We start from the raw sequence: 15,755 nt of genomic DNA, 5'->3' as shown, positions 1-15,755 counted from the left end.
TGAAATTTAAAGCAGGGAGAGATCACTACACAAATTAAGGAAGGTAAGGCTTAATTAGCGTATGTACTAACTTGTTGTGGCCCCTCTCATACACCATACATTTTAACAGTAATCAGATACAGGGTGTAGTAGAGATAATAGTTTGGTGTATCTGTGTCAGTGTTTATCCAAGTCATTGAGCCCCGGGGTTAGAGGTGGTTACGCTCATACACATCAGTATCTTACAAACTTACTATTGTTTCAATAATACAATGCTAAATTACTATTGTAGTGTATAGCTGAAACAATACCTAGTATTAGATATCAGTATCTATTCATATTCTATATAGTGTTGCAATAATAGTATTCAAGGTTTTACAGACAATTTTCAATCTTCTCTATGTGAGTGTTAAATAGCTATTCTTATGCACTAGTCAATCATACCCTCAGCCCTCCACCTCAGGTTGTTAGGGTGGATGGGGGGGGGGGGACATCACAGGGGACAGAAGAGCAAATAAGCTGAGTTTTCTGTCCCTGTTTTACCAGTAAATGCATTGATTTGTATACCAACCTTGAAACATGACTTAAATGAAAGCAGGTAAAACATAACAACAAGTAAATTTTCATGTTTCAAATCATATTAAAAGCAAAGATTAGAATATATATCACAATATCCAGTGAATGTTGACAAACTGAACAGATACTGCAAGTTTAAACTCAAGGACAATTTGTAACCATAGTAAAATATAAGGAATCTGTGTAAAAGTTTGCATTCACAAGGTATATAATACTTTTGATAATGAGAAATATAACTCATGCGGAGATAGTAGGGCCTGTTACCAAACAAATCCTTTCAAAAATCAGGTGACCCCATTAATTTTGGGTGTCACATTCTTTCTATCCCCCCATTCTGATGATAAATGGGTAAGATAAAGTTCTCCATTATAGTTTTGTTTTACAGATGAACAATTATAGCAAAAGATTAGATTTCAACATAGTAAAGTAGGGTTGTTTTCATAATTTTTGTTTTGTGTAATTTTTTTTAACAACTTTGCAACTCTGAGCTTATTAGGCATGTCAATGCTGTACTTAAAATGCTGTAATTGTATAAATGCAACATTCTGTTCTTTTTTCTGTGTCATTTTTTTACAACTCTGCACTTATGAGGCACTTCTATAAATGTAACATTCTGTTACTTCAGAATGCATTTAATGTTAATTTATAAAAAAAAATATCAAACAGTTCTCAGTCCATTATAAGTGATTGTAATAATTATTATAATTTATCATTTACATCATATACAAAGAAAGAAATAGCAAATCATTAAAACATGCTGCACCAGTGATGTATTGGGACATAGTTGGACTGTAACCTACTTATTTTCTTAAATGTACTTGTCTGGCTTCCATTTTTGGAAAAATTCAAATGGCAATTTCAGGGATATCAAGATGAAAATATAAAGATACTCAACTTGGACTGGATAAGTGTTGATATAGGACTTAATGACATATTGTGTTAAGTATAGATGCAGAGTAACTCCATAACTTGTACCCCACCCCATCCCCTCCGCATGTCCAGGTAAACATCAGGTACTTTTGAATGCAGAGACATTCATTCAGTCAATGCCACATCCCATACATTTGGAGTTGGAAATATCACCCAGCTAAACTGACATGCCATTGCCATACAGAAGGGAAGGTAAACACTTGGATCATTACCCTAACCCCTGGCACTGCTTTGGATGTTTCACAATATAATATTTAAGATTTTCATACTTGCCACCATGTACTATCTTAGTACCACCTAGGTGTAATGTGAAAGCATTCCTTGTTTATAACTCTACATGAAAAATTCTCAAGTAGGATGATAAAACATATCTATTACAGAGGTCTCAATACCAGTTCAATATCAAACAGTTAAGCTTGTATTCTTTTAATGACTATTCAACATATTAAGTTAACAATAAAGGTAGGGTAATATTTGCTTAGATTATCACATCAAAGGAATGGTAATCTGTCATATACCTTTTTTCATACCAAAAAACTTGAAAACCAGTGAAAATTTGTTCTCATTTTGTGTAAATTTTATTGTAACCCTAGCTGATAAAGACAGAATTCTTTACAAAACTCTTCATTAAGTTCAGTTGGTTATCTTAACACGAGTGCCGCTGTAGATATGCAAATAGATGAAAATGAAAACAAAACATCCTCTTGTTAAAAAAATACTTGAATATAAAATAAACAGTGACGATAAGTTTCTACAGTTTTTTCTTATCTTTATTTTTCAGGGGCATATATGAGGAACGTGTCTGTGTGTGTGAGGGGGGGGGGGGGGACTACATGCTATGAATTTTGCTCTCCCTTGTTTATCTTTTCTCCATGAAACATGCAATATTTGATTCTATATAAATAAACAAGTTTTAAAAACAATTTTAAGAGTTACTAAAATTCAACCAAGAAATCATTAACTTGTGGCCATTGAAATTATGATGAATTTTTTAAACAAATTTTGTTTTTAAATAATTGTATCAGTTTCACTTCGGTTTTAGATAGACTAAGTTACAGAGTTAGGCCCCTTTGTTTTTGTTACACCTTTTGTAACATTAGATTGTGATTCTTTTTGTGAAATTAATCTTTTTGAACAAATAATGGGGCCAGAAAATTTGATTTTTTTTATCAAAAGAAGTTTCCAGTACCATCTGCATAAATGAATCTGCAGATGATGTATCATTAATTAAAACTTGACAATGACTATTCTATATAACCAATATAGATCCATTGCAGTACAGTTAATAACCAGACTAGCTCTGAACTGTTTGCTGCTTTATCTCTGATCATTTTAATACCAAAATCTCACAAACTAATGCATGTATAAAACATGTCAAAAATTCAAAGAAAGACAAGTCTGTTAATGTAATTCAATATGAAAAAAGATAAGGCAAGAATTTGTTACATTTCTTTGGATAACATGTGATATGACAATGGAACAGCTAGACAGTTACCATTTTTGTCACACTGACTCAAAGTAAGTTATAAGAACCTTGAAACTTGCTGGCATTATGTCTCATTCACCATTGCTAAAATTGAACTTGTGTGAATAATAGTAAATGAATATAAATAAAATTATGAATAAATATATTTATACAACATAATATAAGATTGTTTTGACCCACAATAAGATTATCCGGCACATACATATCTATAAAGTATTACAGCTGTCATCGTTTTTAAAAAAAAATCAAATTTACAAAAAATTGTTAAGTCTAATTTTGAATGAAAAAAAAGTAATCAAACAAAAGCTCAATTATCTATGAAAAAGCTTGTCAATTAACAAATCATTAACACCTTATTAATGTAACACGAGTAAATTTATCTTCCACAAAGATCTTGTGTTTACCGAACATTTTCATGCCCTTGATCAGAGCAGATCATATCTACATATTTATCTATAGCCACAATCTGTATTATGTAGAACTGTATAAATAATCTATTACACAGATACACTATACAATAAATAATCACCCTATCTCATAATGTTCATTGTTCAAGAAAAGTCTTAAAGGCATTGATGGCTGAAATATTTATATAATATATATTTTTTTCATAACAATTTGTTACTTTACATCTATTTAAGTAAGTTATTCTTTCTACTTAACATCTGTTGTTTAACATTTATCTTAAATGACTACTTGTCCATCTTTCAATCTGGACAAAAAACATTCATCATCATTAAGGTACATTTTCAAAAAATTATATACTGACTGGACATCATAGTGTCATGATGAGAGGATATTTGGTCTGAATTTAGTCACAAGTTAGTCACATTAGGTAGATAAGCAGGCTTAGATTTACTATGATACAGGTTTTGTATTTCAGTTTCCTGATTAATACTAAATTTGTACTTGACTGTGACTGTCTATTTTCATATTAAAATATATATAATATATATACATTGTTATTCAATTTTCCCAGAACAAATATACAATGCCAGCAATTAGTATTGTATACAGCTATTCAACTGATAACCTCCTGGAGCGACAAAGTTTATTTAAATGGGTTGGTTAACACAGTTCACTTCTTACAGCTATTGGTATAAATATCCCTTTAGATGATGGCAACAAAGTTGTCCAGTCAGTATACAGAATGATGGTCTTTCAGTTAAAACAGCACACAAATGGACATTAAATGGACTTCGCATGATCATACCAGTAATTTAAAGTCCCCTTCATTATTGACTTTCATATACATGTACTTCACTATTCAAACCTACATATTAACCATTTAAGATCCCTTTCTGCTTAGCTAAAATTTCTTCTATTTATATTCAAAAATGCAATTTTATACAAAACAATCTTAATCATTATTTGTGGTACATGCCGTTAAAGTACCACTGAAACTTCCAATCGGACGTTTGATTTCTTATTCCCATTAACTTAAGAATTTACAAATATTCCTACAGAATATACCAATATTACTACAGAATTTACCAATATTTCTATCATGCTGTGAACTACTATGTTATGAACAATTAAAAATTTTGTGGCAATTGTGCTCATTCCTGTTGCTTTGAAAATTCAAATCAAGGAAAAAATATATATGGCCTCAGTGCCCTTGACCTTGAATCACATCCATGCATACCAAGGTCCAACAAAGTTACTTACACAGCAGTATATGTTTGATATATAGTCAATAAATTAAGGTACTAATAGACACAATGTGATGGAAGGACTGGAAAAGTTGGGACAAACTAGCAACTATATGTTCCGTTAGGAATTTCAGGGAAGCATAAAATATCCAATCAAATCCTGGATAAAAAATTGAAACTAAATATATTCATCAAATTACAAAGAAGTAAAAACAAATCATTTAATTAGTTTGACAAAAGCCAGTGTATTCAGATGCCATTCCCCATTAGGTGTACTTTTTTTATATAACTATATTGTATTGAACCTATGTCAAAAGCTTAATATCCACCTCAACTTTGTGACCTTGACATATGTTGCATTCAATATTTCTCAATTTCCTTTATTTTCTCACTATTTAAATTTTAAGGAGTTTTGTAACATCATCTTAAAACATCATCATTATATCAATATCATTTCTGACTTACCCCAATTCTTAACGGAGATGTAAACACAAAGTTCTGTGGTGTCAAAGGAGAGGTCAAAGGTGTCACCTGTGACCCTAAACCAGGAGCATGGGTCAATGGCTCCGGCTTCACTTGAAGTGCCGTCGTAAGCAATCGTCCTCCAACAACTGCCATACTTTAATTTGCAATAAACCACTCAAAAAAAGGAATTAAACGATATATGAAATATATCAATGTATTTCTGTGATTTTGTATCAATCACACATGATTTATATGCAATAAGGTATTCCACTTTATTGCAAAATACTATATTATGTAAATTCCTTACAGAAAACAAACAACTTCACAACATTTACAATATGATACTACAAATTCTTCATTAGAACATTGTATTGTATTTAATTTTCCAATATCATCAAAATAACCTTCAGACAATATCATTTACGACACACACGCTACACAATATTTCATTAATACATTATTTAATTGCTAATGATTTTTAAATCATTATCGGCTATACTGTCAAATTAAATCTGAGACACACAAGGGTAACTATAATCCTACGGTATTTTGGACATTTAAGTTATGTTTTGCTCTAAATATGATCTTTTTGAATAGCCCTTTTAACTTAATACTGAAAGAGCCCACATGAGACTGCAAGGCGGATGAAGATAGACCCTTTACCTACTATGATAAAAAATAATTAATAATTAACAGAATATTTATCAAAGAATTAGTTTTTTTGTACATACACATATTTATTTAATTGTTTTCTCTTAATCATTTAAATGGTACCAAATCATATTGTTGGGAGCATCATTGATGATTGTTTTTCTGGAAACATGCATGTGGAAATGGCAAAACTTACCACTTAATGACCTTCCAAAACACTGTAGCAATATATTGCAAGTTAGCTTGTTTAACTTAAGTGCTAGAATTTCAGGACACAACTGGTGTATTTACTTTATGTTCAGTGCTGATTACAAATTACCTTCAAAGACTGTACTATTTCTAACAGTATATATATGAGTTTTCACCTGCTGAGTGGGTTCAGCTTTGAATCTTGATGTTCTGTCCATGCCAGATGGGGCCTTTCCATGATTACCCTCATTAAAGGAGAAACTTAAATCTTTACCATAACCCTTGTCCAACTCCTCTTTAAAAAGCCATTACTTACTGATCATAGCTGTTCCTTACTGTGCTGTACAGGATTTAGTTGCTCTTTCAGGATAATCTTAGATTATCTTTCATTTATTAAATATATTATATATTTTAACAGAGATTAAGACATGTGGTTTAACTTAATTGCCCCTGGATTAAACTGTCTGAAGTCTAACACACTTAAGCCAATTAAGGTCTTTGATAATTTTTTTCTCCCTGTAATGCAAGTACTTTAGATAAATCATTATACATCTTTATATAAACTATATAAACTGTAGTACTTTATTCTAAATGTTTTCAATAAATTTAAGTGTTATTACTAAAAAGTATGTAGCTATTGAATTTTGATTGTTTGTAAGAATTCTAAATTAGTTTCTGTTGAAGATTTCTGGGGAGAAAATGGCTAAATAATTGAATACTTAAGTATGAGTGAAACATGAATTTCCATCAAGTTAATAAGACTAAGGCTTAAAGAATATTCATGAAACATGTGGATATATAAATGATTGTATTTTACCTCAATGATTTATTTTGAATTCCAATACAATGGACTTAATAAAGGATTGTATTTGGTTGTTTTAACATTTTATAAGAGATATTTCTGTGTAGGAATAAAAACCATAAACTTATTTACTTGCAATGAAGCCTTGCCTTAATTATTTGCAGTGACAATCTGCCTAAATAACTTATTTGAAGTGAACCCCAGTCCTGATAACTTGCAGAAAATCCAGCCTTAAATGATTGCAGTGAAACTTTAATTACCTGAAAGTACAAATTTGCAATAAAACCTGGCCTTAATAACTTGCAATGAAACATTGCCTTAATTACTTGCAATGAAACCTGGATTTAATTACTTTCAATGAAACATGGCTTTAATTACTTTCAATGAAACCTGGCCTTAATTTAAATTACTTTTAATGAAACCTGGCCTTTATTACTTGCAATGAAACCTGGCCTAAATTACTTTCAATGAAACATGGCCTTAGTTACTTGCAATGTCACATGGCCTTAATTACTTGCAATGAAACATGACCTTAATAAATTGCAATGAAACATGGCATTAATAACTTGCAGTGAAACATGGCCTTTATAACTTACAGTGAAACATGACCTTAATTACCTGCAATGAAACATGATCTTTATTACTTGCAATGAAACATGAACTTAATTACCTGCATTGAAACATGACCTTCATAACTTGCAACAAAACACGACCTTAATTACTTGCAATAAAACATGACCTTAAAATTACCTGCAGTGAAACATGGCCTTAATTACTTGTATTGAAACATGGCCTTAATTACCTGTAATGAAACATGGCCTTAATTACCTGCAATGAAACATGGCCTTAATTACCTGCAGTGAAACATGGCCTTAATTACCTGCAGTGAAACATGGCCTTAATTACTTGCAATGAAACATGGCCTTAATAACTTGCAGTGAAACATGGCCTTAATTACCTGCAGTGAAACATGGCCTTAATTACCTGCAGTGAAACATAGCCTTAATTACTTTCAATGAAGCATGACTTAATTACCTGCATTGAAACATGGCCTTAATTACCTGCAGTGAAACATGGCCTTAATTACTTGCAATGAAACATGGCCTTAATTACCTGCATTGAAACATGGCCTTAATTACTTGCAGTGAAACATAGCCTTAATTACTTGCAATGAAACATGGCCTTAATTACCTGCATTGAAACATGGCCTTAATTACTTGCAGTGAAACATGGCCTTAATTACCTGCAGTAAAACATGACCTTAATAACATACAGTGAAACATGGCCTTATTTACTCGCAGTGAAACATGGCCTTAATTACTTGCAGTAAAACATTACCTTAATAACTTACAGTGAAACATGGCCTTAATTACCTGCAGTGAAACATGGCCTTAATTACCTGCAGTGAAACATAGCCTTAATTACTTTCAATGAAACATGACTGAATTACCTGAATTGAAACATGGCCTTGATTACCTGCAGTGAAACATGGCCTTAATTACTTGCAATGAAACATGACCTTAACTATACGCTTTATTACTTGCAGTAAAACCAGGATTATAACTTGCAGTAAAACGCAGACTTAATTTTTTGCAATGTTACTGTCTCTTTGAATGTTTTATCCCAGAACAGAACCACAACGCTTAAGATTCAGTTGAAAACAAAAACAGTAAATTTCACAATACCCAACATTTGTCTTTCCATTATAAAGCCTGTTGGAGTGTTACTTCAGAGTATACAGTAGATAAGTTTCCTTTACTTCAAAATCCTGATAGAATGAAGTGACAAAAACTAAATTAAAGGTTGTATATAATAGGAAATATTGCTACATTATTTTCAACAGCTTCAACAAAAAAAACAACAACAAATTTCTTACATAAAATGTAAACACAAGCATATTGATACAAAATTTGTATATGAATAGCAGGCATTTTACAAGGTGATAAAACTTGTGGCATATTGTATTGCTCTCTGCTAGAGGAAAATGTAATTATCTAAATGTTGTCAGAAGTTATCAGCTATATCTACCATATGGTGGCACCAAACACAAATATCATTTTTTTTCATTTTAAATACATGTATATAAAACATAAATATAAAGACTGGATTTTTACAACTTGTCATGTACATTTTACTCAATTTTAGGGTATTTTTGTGAAAATAGAAAAAAAATAAATCCCTAAAGAAAGCCCAACATATCAAAATTGAAAATGTTGCAGGCTTGGTTTGATTGAGTCTGTTCATTTTGTTGGTTTGTTTATCTTATGACATGAAATTGAAAGCTGCATACAAGGAGTTCATTTAAAGGCCAATTAAGCCGCTGAAATGCTATCAGTTTTTCTTTTCATAAGCTTTTCATTTTTTATGTCCTATTATATTTTCCGAACAGTTGCTTATTGGCCATAGAGCTGACACATCCTTTGCTTCTTTTGCATATTCAACATTTTAAAACAATTATTTGTGAATAATTTACAAAAACCTACTCATATCTAAGGTATAATGTGCCTTTAAATCTGTATGATATATATTTATTTATAAATGTAGTTGGCATCTGAAACCCACATGAAATCTTTCCCATTTACAAAGACTGTAAGTCATCTAACTTTTAGGAGCATTGTAAGTGCAAAAAGAGCTGTCCACATGATAGTGTTCTCGACTATTCTCAGAGCTTGAAGGTAAATTAAGATCCTGTATAATGTAGAAGAATTTTCTTAGTTCAAAAAGGGACATAATTATGTCAAAATCTATGATAGAGTTCTGGTTCTTGGACAATGTCCTCCCATTATGCTCCCAAATAAATGTGAGGGTGAGTGTCAGGGTGATTACTATAGCTCTATCTTTTTTTCAAATAGTCATGAAGCTTAAAAAAGGATTTAGGATTCGGGACCATTCCCATTAGTGAAATGTCTTAAAACTTATTAAATTATGTTTTTACACATTTTTAAATCTGCTAAAATATCACCTATTATCATACTTTTCTTTCCTTTTGACCAAAGAATGAAGTGGCAAGTGTTTGTGTGGTTCTGATTAGGTAAGATATGCATGTACAGTACAATTGGGCAAGCAAGAGTGCATTTACTTGGAGCAAGGGAGGGTGCACTAAATACATTGGACAAGAAGGGTGTGCATGCATGGGGCAAAGGACTCACTGCTTCACTTACATTGGGCAAGAAGGGGTGCTTGCATGGGGCAAAAGTCTTGATGCTCCACTTACATTTCACAAGAAGGGGTGATTGCATGAGGCAAAGGACTCAATGCTTCACTTACATTGGGCAAGAAGGGGTGCTTGCATGGGGCAAAGGACTCAATGCCTCACGTACATGGGCAAGAATGGGTGCTTGCATGGGGCAAAGGACTCAATGCTTCACTTACATTGGGCAAGAAGGTTGTGCTTGCATGGGGCAAAGGACTTGATGCTCCACTTACATTTATAAAGTGGGTGTGCTCACATGGTATTATACGGTATACATTATGCCTTCTCTTATAAGTAACAGAAAAAAAATAACGTAAAAAATCATCTTTATGATGATTTAATAACATATGGGACAAATTGCATAATCATCATATTTTTGTGATGTTCTATTCTTGTGAACATCGTTATGTCTGCTTTACAGACTTGGCTTTACTGTCCTTGACAAAATGCTTTTTTGCGTCAGTTTTATCACCATCCTATGATGGAGACCAGACTTTGTCATCCCTAGTGTCAGACTGATGTATCTGTATGTAGATAAAAAGCAGATAGAATAGTCTGACACCAAGCGTGAGAACATGTTATATCCCCAACATATGAAATATAGCCATAAAATTGCCATAATATCAGATGAAAAGAGGTGAGGGCGTGGGGATAATAATCAATGCTGTTATACAATTATTAGGGTGCTTGTTGCAGATTAACCTTTATGGTTTCTGTTTAACCCTGGTGGAATAGTATGATTTAATGTTGCCTTTGCTGATCTTTGCTCTAATAATTTATTCCTACTCAATATGTGTGAAATGTACTCAGGGATTATCCAGAAGTAATGTTATTGATGTCACAGTTGTCAATCTAGAACAAATTCCCAGGGGGCCCTTCGGGCCTATAAACTTTTCAAAAGGGCGTCATTTGAGAAAAAAAGGGGGCCCATACTTAAAAGAACATCAAAGTCAAATAAGGTATTGTATCTTTTAAGTTACTTGTTCAGTACCATAAATAGACCAAAAACAGTTGTAAAATTCCAAAACAATCCACTCAATAAAAAAATTACATTATTTGAACCTTTTTTGAGAGTTCTGTTAGCGTTGATACAGGCTCAATTTTAAGAACTGATTGGTAAAGAAACGATGACATAATGTTTAAAGAAACATATGAATATTATTTTAATGTTACCAGGGATATTTTGATAATAATGTTCAGTTTTTTAATCAGTGCCCGATATATAAAAGAAAATCATATTTTGCAATTAGGTTTGTTGATGCAGAATATAAACTGACAATAGTCCCTAAAAACATTTACCCTTCTCAATAAATATCCAAGTGAAAAACAAAGTGTCAACTGAACAGGTGCTAAGACAATGTATATTGACATACCGGTACCTTTGATCTTTTGTCAGGGCAGCAGTTCTTACGTCACGCTTAAGATGTCTGCACTGATTAATGATATGCACAATGTTTTAGCGCCGACCAGCCAAAGACCAATCAAAGTTTATTTACTCAATTGTCAAACACTCCCTAGCCAATCGTGTTTGATTAGCTCCATCTTTAAGACTTTTTTAATTGGATGAAGGCGTGTTCGTAATAATTTATGCACACTTCTCTATAATTAACTTGCACTGTTTTCACAAATATATAGTTTTTTTTTCTTCCGGAAAGTTATGACATATTTATTTGTTTTGACCGTGAAAAAACTATAACTACACGCACGTATTGGATTATCTGTGACGATTTGTTTTGTTTATAAAAACTGTTACTCAAAAGTAAGTAATAGTTACGGTACAAAGAACAATTCTACATAGTATTTACAGACCCCTGCCGAGAGAGCGTAGCGATCAAGGTTTTAAAAAGGTTACCGAGTGCGGTAACTATCTTACCAACATGCTTTTGTTTTTCTATACAAACTTCAGTTTTGAATTCAGTATTTATTAATATTATTCACAAGAAACTTTTTTATGTACTTAATCAGGTTTAAGAAAGCATTCTAATGTCATTTAGGGCATTTTCCATCGGGCCCACAGTTGAATTTGTTTTGTGCCGGCGGTTTTTTCAGGGGGTCAATGGCGCAATGGCGCGCTCTAGATTGAACACTGGATGTCACATGGGAAACATATATGTAATATATATACATATATAAGTTATTATATAGGTAACAAAATCTCTCTTGCAATAGTTCCTGAAAATATTCTAAAATTCAGTGTATGGGTATAAAAATATCGGCATGCGTTTATATCAATGTACCAGCAATGATCACTGACATCTATGTCCTTTGACATGACCGTAAAAGTCTCACTCCTTTTCAATAATAATTATGCAAAAAAGCAAATCAGAGTTAAGTCACTTGTGCCAATCATGTAAAAGATTATCACAGAGAACAAGTGTGTGAAGTTTCAAACCATTTCCTTTAGTAGTTATGGATATACCAGCTTACACGCAAAACTTCTAAGTCGAAAAAAGGGGCATAATTATGCAAAAAAGCAAATCAGAGTTATGGGACTTGTGCAAATAATGTTAGATAATCACAGAGAACAAGTGTGAGAAGTTTCAATCCATTCCCTTCAGTAGTTATGGAGATACTAACTTACACACACAAAATTAACAACAGGGACGCCGACGCAGACAAATGGGTGTCTGCATTAGCTCTATTATTCTGTGAATAGTTGAGCTAAAAATAAATGTTTGATTCCTGACAAGTAAGGACAAATAATAATCTTACAGATTTTGAAGAAAAGCCATGCAAGCTTGCCAAGGCTAAGAAGAAGTCATTCAGAGTGAAAGATATTCCAGTGAATATACCACAAATATCATTATAACCCATCATTGTTATCTAACACAATTATTATTATAAAAGTCAAAAATACAAACTAATTATTAAATGCTCATAATAATAAAAAAAGATAACATTTGATCTGATATCTGTAACCATGAAAAAAACCAACACTAATTAATTATTTAAAGATCTGTCATTCATTTCATTTCTTTAATTTGTTTCTCCATATTTTATTCGAGGTAATGAAAATAAACATTGATTAATACCACTCATATTTGTCCCTATGGCCTTCAGAAACCTTATTCTGAACTATGATATTGTTGTTTTTTCTGCTCCATAACTTTAGTGGTATATTAATTTCTTTCTTTTAAAATTCAAACTGTGCAGTCCTTCAAGATCATTGATTCCAGCACTTTTATGTGTTGAACATTGAGTAACACTCAAGCCGATGCTAAGGAGACTATTCAAATTTACTAGTGGAGTGAGACCTTAGGTGCCCCTTTGTGCATGAACTGGCACCAGTGAAGGAAGACCTCAGGTGCCCCTCTGTGCATGAACTGGCACCAGTGAAGGAAGACCTCATGTGCCCCTCTGTGCATGAACTGGCACTAGTGAAGGAAGACCTCATGTGCCCCTCTATCAAGGTTCCCACTATTATTTCGGAGTGAATTCCAGGTCTTTTCCAGGTTTTTTCCAGGATTTTTTTTTAAATTCCAGGTTTTTCAATTTGAGAATTCCAGGTTTTTTCCAGACTTCCCACCAGCCCGTAAAGGGTGAAAACATAATATGTCCTGTTTTTTCAAACGGGCATATAAAAATATTCTTCATTTTACTTGCACGAATGACAAATCTTAATTCAATGGCCTGTAAGAGTTTTGTCATTTTAATGAATTCAGTATATATTTACAATATTGGCATAAAACTATTAAACATGAGTCGGTCATAACAAAACTTTAATTGTAAATGAGAAACGAGGCAATTATATTAAATTTTCAGCAAAGTAATTACAGTGGAGCCTTGCTAATCCAAACCCTTCTAATCCGGAATCCTTTCTTATCCGAACGAAGTGTCCGGTCCCGATTTTATTCGTTCTATTTTCAATAGTAAATAAGAGCACCGCTAGGCGGAGCACTATATGCCCGAAAGTGTTTTTCTTTTAGTAAGGATGAAGCATTTGTAAGACAGGGGAATTCGCTGTTCATCCTATAAAATTTTACAGCTGTAGGTTGATTAATACTTACGTTATTAATAATGACCTTAACCTTTGACCTTGTGACCCCAAAATCAATAGGGGTCTTCTACCTTATATGGACAATCATCCTAAGAAGTTTGAATATTGTGGGCCAATTGGAACTTTTATTATGCTCTAGAAACTGTTTTCAGTATTAAGTTAAAATTGACTTTGACCTTTGACCTTGTGACCCCAAAATCAATCGGGGTCTTCTACCCAATATGGACAATCATCCTATGAAGTTTTAATATTGTGGGCCAAATGGAACTTGGTTTATACAGAATTTATTTTAGTTTGATTATGTAGGAAGCTATAAGCTTATAGACACACTTTCGAATCCGTTCCTGGAACCAACCAGTACTGAGCAATGTGTGTAAAGTTTCTTGCTCAATGAAACAACTACTTGCCCCTGACAGGGTTTGAACTCATGCGGCTAGCCATCATTAGATTACTAGTCTGACGCGTTTACCACTCGGCCATGCCGCCACAAATGGAACTTAAGTTATGCTCCGGAAACAGTTTTTGATTTTAAGGTAATTGTGACCTTGACCTTTGACCTAGTGACCCCAAAATCAATAGGGGTATTTTGCCCAATATGGACAATTATCCTATGAAGTTTGAATATTGTGGGCCAATGGAACTTAAGTTATGCTCTAGAAACTGTTTTCAGTTTTCAGGATATAGTGACCTTGACCTTTTGACCCCAAAATCAATAGGGGTCTTCTACCCAATATGGACAATCATCCTATGAAGTTTGAACACTGTGGGCCAAATGGAACTTAAGTTATGCTCCCGAAACTGTTTCCAGTATCAAGGTAAATGTGACCTTGACCTTTGACCTTGTGACCCCAAAATCAATAGGGGTCTTCTACCCAATATGGACAATCATCCTATGAAGTTTGAACATTGTGGGTCAATTGGAACTTAAGTTATGCTCCGGAAACTGTTTCAGTATCAAGGTAATAGTGACCTTGACCTTTGACCTTGTGACCCCAAAATTAATAGGGGTCTTCTACCCAATATGGACAATCATCTTATGAAGTTTAAACATTGTGGGTCGAATGGAAATTAAGTTATGCTCCGGAAACTGTTTTCAGTTTTATGGTCATAGTGACCTTGACCTTTGACCTTCTGACCCCAAAATCAATATGGGTCTTCTACCCAATATGGACAATTATCCTATGAAGTATGAACATTGTGGGTCAAATGGAACTTAAGTTATGCTCCGGAAACTGTTTTCAGTTTTAAGGTCATAGTGACCTTGACCTTTGACCTTTTGACCCCAAAATCAATAGGGGTCTTTTACCCAATATGGACAATCATCCTATGAAGTTTGAACATTGTGGGCCAAATGGAACTTAAGTTATGCTCCGGAAACCAAATTGCTAACGGACGGACGGACGGACAGACAGACAGACGCCAGGGGGTATAACATAATATGCCCTTTCGGGCATATAAAAAACCTTTCGGATCCGGAACCTGTCTACTCCGAATTTCGGACGATTTTTTCAATTTTTGTTCTTATTTTACTCTAAAATTTACCTCTCGGATCCGAACAGGTTTTGCCAAATGTCACACCTTAATTCAAAATAACAAATAATCGCACATCTTGCAGGTGTAAACATACACCAAACTGACAAGTGTTATTTCGCCTGATTATAATGGGTGAAACGTATGATCTGCGAAGGTGTGAAAGTTACGCTTAGCTTGCCTTGATATCTTTTATAATTGCTTAATTGATGGTTTTTCGTCAGCTTCTATAAATATTTTGATATAATGCAATAGAAATATCTTTTAATACTTTGTATTGGATTCAATGATATGTGATTAAGTAA

This window comes from Ruditapes philippinarum, unplaced genomic scaffold, assembly GCF_026571515.1.
Source record: "Ruditapes philippinarum isolate M1 unplaced genomic scaffold, ASM2657151v2 ctg24_1_1_1_1, whole genome shotgun sequence".
Classification (NCBI taxonomy): Eukaryota; Metazoa; Mollusca; class Bivalvia; order Venerida; family Veneridae; genus Ruditapes; species Ruditapes philippinarum.
The sequence above is the reverse complement of the archived record's forward strand: the minus strand, read 5'-3'. Positions refer to the sequence as shown.